The sequence below is a fragment of the Triticum aestivum genome, chromosome 2B (genome assembly GCF_018294505.1).
Source record: "Triticum aestivum cultivar Chinese Spring chromosome 2B, IWGSC CS RefSeq v2.1, whole genome shotgun sequence".
Taxonomy (NCBI): domain Eukaryota; kingdom Viridiplantae; phylum Streptophyta; class Magnoliopsida; order Poales; family Poaceae; genus Triticum; species Triticum aestivum.
In genome coordinates, this window is record NC_057798.1 from 90,974,660 (window position 1) to 90,981,397 (window position 6,738).

Here is a 6,738-nt window from a genome sequence, read left to right on the forward strand (position 1 = left end):
CCCGGCCTCCTCCCAACCCGCGCCTCCCTCTCCTCCTTCCCCGCCGCCACCCGGCCTCCTACCCGCCCGCGCCTCCCTCTCCTCCTTCCACTCCTCCAATCTGGCGCCGCCAAACCCTAACGCCCCGCCCCGGCCCCGGCTCCCATGGGAGGGAAGGAGGAATGGCGAGGCGATGCAAAGGCGACGGCGTATGGGACACGGCGCGGGCGGCGTGGCCCAGGGGGTCGGCCTCCTCCTCCCCTACGCCTCTCTCCTTTGCCCCCAGCGGATAGTCGCGCCACTCCTCTTCCTCTCTTGCGTTCGTCCCGGCGGCCGCGCCGATTTGCAGGCAATGTGAGAGTCCCTGTAGGGGAGAGAGAGAGAGGATGAGGTCCTCTCACGCTCGCTTGTGACCCTCAGCCTTGGCTAGGGTTTCGGGCTGGGCATTGCCTTCGTCGCCGGCGCGACTCTGGTTAACTCTGGCGGCTCCTCTTCGTCTCCTCCCTCACCCTAACGCGAGGCAAAGAAGAAATGAAGCACCTCACCTGGCTCCTCAGAACTCATGCACTTTTGGCTGTCAGAACCACTTCTCTGGTAAGTAACTAGAGATACTTTTGAAGTAATTAGTAAGTTTGGTCCTTGCTTAGCCATATAATCATAGGACAAATACGTCGTGGTTGCAGTTGTTTGAATCCAGGTGATGCTTTTAGGTGCTTTGTGAAAATAGCTACAGTTTCCTGTTTGAGATGGGGATATTCGCTAGATTAGCAAATGCACATTTGATTATGATGTTATGTTGTGTTGTTAGCATGTAGAAATATTAGTATAAGCTCCGCAGAGAAGAAAAGCCACGAATTTGTAGGAGCTGGTTACATCATTTATTTGTGATGTTTATGGTTGTAGTGGTTGACGGCGACTATGTTCTCAAGACCGTTTCCGATGATTTGTATCTTTGTTGGTACTCTGGTAGAAAATGTGAAGGTTCTTCATGACCACAATGAGACATCAGTTTTGTTTACTTTTGAACATAATGAGTACATGTTGAAGGTTTGCTCGTCCCGCTTCCTCTATAGCCCGTATGAGCTTTAGTCGGAGCACTGCGTGTCGATGGTATATATATGTGGAACTACCTAAGGTCATAATCCTATATCATTTGTTGATTTTAAATAATATGGAAATGGCCTAAGAGATCATGAAGTACTGTATGATTATTTTTTATATGATATGTTCCTTGAATTGATCTTGACTAACCACAATCTCTTGGGGTAGATTGTTACATTGCGTGAGATATATGTATTTTGTCTTCAAGGCTTCAAGTGTAGTTAGCACAACATACAAAGACACTTTGGCAGTAGTGCAATGGGGGTCTGACTGCGTCTTTCAAGAGTGGTGTCAATAACGAGAGGCTTCTATGACAATGGAGGCAGCAACAAACACATATAAACTGTAGCTTTGAGGCACTAAATTGTGTATGTTCTGAACTTACATTAGAGCTTCACATATCATTATCTCGTGAGTCGGCAAAAAAATTGCATTGCAAAACTGTAGGCTTTTCTTTTGACCCGTTTGACATATTAATCCTTTTAGGTTGGCATGGAAGTCTATGAGTGGATTTTTGTTATTGTGTTGAGCCATGCTTTGACCTATTAATTGGCCAATATTTGACGTCATATTTTCTTTAGATGCATCACTTGTAGTTATCCTTTGATTTCTATAAGTTGGCCAGTATTTTTTTCTGGAGCTGTAATTCTGTTATAGCATTTCCCTGCCTTTTTTTGCTTTGAAATACACCATTGATCAGAAACTAATTGTGCCAGCAGGATATTTAAGCATAGCTAGGATATTTATATTTTAGTTGGCAAATAGTTATGCCAGTTTTGTGATTTATCTCTTATCTATTTCTTTCACCTTTTAATACTTTGAATATACTAGCACATATTGTTCTTTGCTTTGTAAAGTTAACTTTTGTAGGAACCTGATTTGCAAAGTTTAACTTTCTATTACAGTTTGGCGTGTTCCAACTAATCGATGCCCTGCTGGTCCTCTTCGTGTCTCTGGCGGTAGTGCCACTTGTCATCCAGCGGCCAATGAGGTACTATGGCACTACTGACATAATCTCTGTTTTTCCCTTACATTTAAAATTTTGTTAGCTGTCACGTACTTATGGTCATGCATAACTAATGCTTTGAACTGAGACTATAACCACTGTAGTTGTACTGCCTCGATGTAAGGTGGCGGTAAAGGCCTTTTGATTTTACCTTCGGTACTACAAGCAACTAATAGATAGGCCCATTATTGCTTGCATGATGATAAGTTTTGACCACAAGAATGTTCTAACAAATGTTATCCTTGATTGCAGCTAAAAGAGAACTGACTACGCCCCGGTCATCACCGCCTCTGACGGTGCTCCTAGATGTGCTACACATCGCCAACTCGTATCCTTGGTCGCTTCAGTACCAGTGGCGTTCATGCTCGTTGGCGGGACAATGCAAGGCGCAACTCTGATGCGGTTCCTCACCGGTTGGACGACATTCAGGCGCAACCCCGACACCCGCTGAGTACTACCTCGGCTACAACCTCCCTTGGTGAGCTCCATCTTCCCCTGCTCTGCTTCGGCTGCTTTGCTACTGTATGGGACATGGCCAGGGTCATGATGATTAGTTGTGGCTGATATAGGCATTAATGTGACCTTGTTTAAAATTTTAATCGGGAGTAAACATTCGCAGAGACCTAATTAGGATTGATTAAACTGCTCTTATAGTATATGTGTTTGTTACTTCCTTTACATGTTCTTATCTGCTCTTGTGATTAACTACATGATTATGTCATGTGTACCTACATATTATGCTTTTCTTTTTTAATATTGAATCTTGGAGAAAGTTCTATAGGTTGAGTAGGCTAATTTTGTTTTCCATGTGCTATATAGGATACTATGGTTAAAGATTGTTCTGATATATATTGATGTTGCTGATTATGAAAATCAATGGATGATCTAGAGTGCTTTTCATTCTGATTTGATGTACAATCTCTTCTCTCTCTCTCTCATGTAATGCACCATGTTAACTACCATGTGATATCTTTTGGGAACACGACTTCTCCAGCGAGTCTATCCATCCATTTGTAGTCAATATTTACCATGTATGAATAATTCCATCCCCTAAATGTGTTCTGCTATCATTCTGGTTCGATAAATGTGTCCGCGACGGCAGGGGATGTGCGGGCGTCTAGGTTGTAGTTAGATAACATATCCATAATTAGCAAAAACCATCTGGGCTCATATATGTCAAGAACCTCACAAGTGTGTACTGATATTTATGGCTGTATCACTTTTCCTTTGTCATAACAGTCTTATTTATACTTTGCTGTTTATAGAGGCAAGCAAACCAGTGTGGTGCTCTGGGATCAGATTGCCTTGGAATTTGCCGCCGATGAAGTTATTGAACTGGGCACGAAAGAACTGGTTGTTGCTACGTTTGTTGCGACACTGTTCAAGAAATATGAAGGTAAGGCCATTTGTACGGATGCATTATTCCTGCCTGTTTACTTCAGGAGTTAAACTCTAAATCTTGCTTTTCTAGGTTGTAGAGGAGTAACTGTCTCCACTGCCAATGTAGTTACTAACCATTCTCAGGCTGTCTTGATTAAGCTTGTGTGTTAGCTTTCTAGCATGTGCCTACTCTGCCATTTTCTTTATGCAAGTTTAGCAAACGGTACAATAAGAAAATGGATGGATCAGTTGCATATATATGCCTACTCTGTCATTTTGTTTGGGGCTCATTTGTCGAGCTCTGTGGGTTGGTGTGAGCCCGATGCGGCTCTTCTGTGGTAGAAAATCTTGCATGTTGAAGGAGATGTTATAGATCAATAATGGTGCATTCTTGGATAACGCACTGTTTGTTGATTATTGAAATAGTCGTGTGTCATAATAAAGTTTTTCCCCTGTTTGGTTTCATCTATGTGCATGGATGCTTCCTTTGGACTTCATGCAAGTGTTTTGCCCCATATCATGATTGGCTGACGAGGAGAGCACTTCTGCTCGGAAGGTTGAGTTTCTCTTGAAGTCAAAACCGCTAAATAATTTAATGGAAGGTGGGAGTGGCTCTAATGTGGTTTACATTTATCTGAACTTCCTTTTCTTAGAGAATCATATAGCTATGTTCTATTGTTCATGTATTTTATAACTATGTAATTACAAACATGTATTTAAATCAGATTATCATTCTTGGATTAGATAGCATAATTAGCGGGTTGTAAATATTTGATTTTGCAGCCAGGTTATTTCATTAGTTTTGTTTCAAGAATATTACTTTTGTCTTTGATTTGTAAGTACAAAAACAAAGAATAAAAACCTTCTTACCGAGATGACCTGATCCCAGATATTCTTTGGTACGGTTAGTGTTTTTACCTTCTGGTTGTTTCCATTGAATGGTTTTCAAACATTTAATTTAGGGATTCATAGGAAGGGCTAAAAACCACATAAGAAACGTCCATGGAGTTCCAATTTGGAGTTCAGCTTGAGATCCACCACTGATGACACGAGTCTGCTACCGTGCTCCTGTAACCGAAGGCCTGCGCCTCCCACCGTGATATCCTCTCTCTGATTGCACCTCTTCATCTGAACTCCTCCCAATTCTTACCACTTTTTGGGTTGTTTGATTCAGGTTTCTTTTTTTAAAATTAAATCAAGTCTCAAGGAATGAGATGGAAGCGTTGTTCAGGCTCTATGAGAAGGTGAACCGCTCTATCAATGAGGATGAACTCATCCAATTGTTACCTCCAAAAAACTTCCTATGTGTTCTTGGGATCAAGTAATGTGATGTTGGTTTACTAAATTTTGGTATGCGTTCCTGTCAGCTAATAAGACCATCGTTTCCAATTTTCAGCACTGTATTGGGAACACTTTTACTATCCGAGGATACATCCAAAGTAAAGGTTATGCTATTCTTTATCTTCTCTCTTTTTTCTGGATGCACCTTTCCTATATCCTTTTCTATTCCTATTTGTTGCATACCTTATTTTTTAGAAGGTCTAATTGCAAGTATTTGCAAAGTCTAATTGTTATGCAAAATTTTCTGTACACCCCCATGTACCACCAGGTGAAAGTAGCACCATCAGCGTCCGTCGCCTTCATCCTGGACGTCCCCATGTTGTTTATGTACTGCCCAAAGGCACATCAGATGCTTCTCCTCCATGGTTGATTGTTCACTAGGCTGGCCCGTAGAAGCACCATCGCTCAGGTCAATGGTTTCGCATACGCTGATATTTGTTAGTTTATCATATGGTTAGTAAATCGACATTTGCTTTGGCATGTGATTTGGGTATGCTCTTAGTTATGAGATAAATAATTTTATATTTAATTTACTTCTGGGGTGATTACTATATAAAGAGTATTTACTTATGGTAGTGTTTCCTATTAGTAATTGTTTGGGTGAAAAAATATATGATGGATTGCTACATTGTTTAATAACTGATATGAAAGGATTGACGAGGAGCGATCTGATATGCATAGGTGGCGATAAAGGTAAAATTCCAATATATCCTCCTACAAGACGTTTTAGTACTACCTCTGATGGACATCACGGATCACCTGTTCTGACTCTTGCAAGTACCCGATGATATATGATGCCATCGGCTGCTGTGATGTACCGTTAAACTACTGTGTGATCTCCCTCTCCTTTTGTGAACACGTGCCCTTTGGCATGCCTATCCATACATTCTTTGTGATATACTATAAGAGCTATGCCCTCTGCATACTTTCTTTATGATATAGATAAGAGCTAAACCATTTTTTGGGCTTCTTACACTTGTGTCTATCCATTGGGAAGTATGCGGATAGAGAATACACTGTAATTTTTTGCCTGGCCATCTTGGTTTGATATGTGCATTTTTTTGCCTTTGCTTATCCACTACTAGGAAAAGGCCTACTAGTGGCGCACCAGTTTTTCCTACTAATCGTGCACTACTGGTGCGTCCTGGTGCGCCATTAGTATACCAGATACTAATGGCGCACCACATAAAAGTGCGCCATTAGTAACAATTTTTTAAAAAAAAAATCAAAATTTTTTCCATATTTTTTTCGTTCTTTTCTTGATCTCGGGTCACTATGGCTGAATCTCAGGTCAATATGCTCAATCTCAATTCAAATCGCACTAAGTGGTCAAACTTCCCAGAAGGTCACCCATCCTCACACTATTCCAGCCCGAACACGCTTAACTTCGCAATTCTATCAGCACCACCTCACTTAACAGGCACTTGTTGATATATCTATCATATCAATCCTATTATACCTTGTTGATATCTAGGACTTTGTTCATGTTCATGACTATGATGAAATTTTCAAAAATATTTCAAACTTCCCGGTCATATTAAAAAAAATTCAAAACTATTTTTTTTCTGTTACTAGTGGAGCACCTAGCAAACGGTGCGCCACTAGTAAGTTTGAAATTTTTTGAATTTTTTTGCCTCTAGATCTTGAAAGCCCCGTAACTTTTTTCTGTTAGATTTTTGGGGATTTTGAATTTTTTCTGTTCGGATGTAACTTTTCGAGTAGATGATTTTTCATATAAAAAACTTTTTAATCCGAGTTCGTATGCAAAAGTTATGCCCATTTTACAAATTTCCAGAGAGATTTTGCAAATAAAGTCGAAATTCATATTTGTAAATTTTCCCAACAACTAGACCACATATCACATGGGAAACTTATTTTTTTGACATTTCCATCATTTTTTTTATTTTTTTAAAACTGAAAAGGCGGTCCAG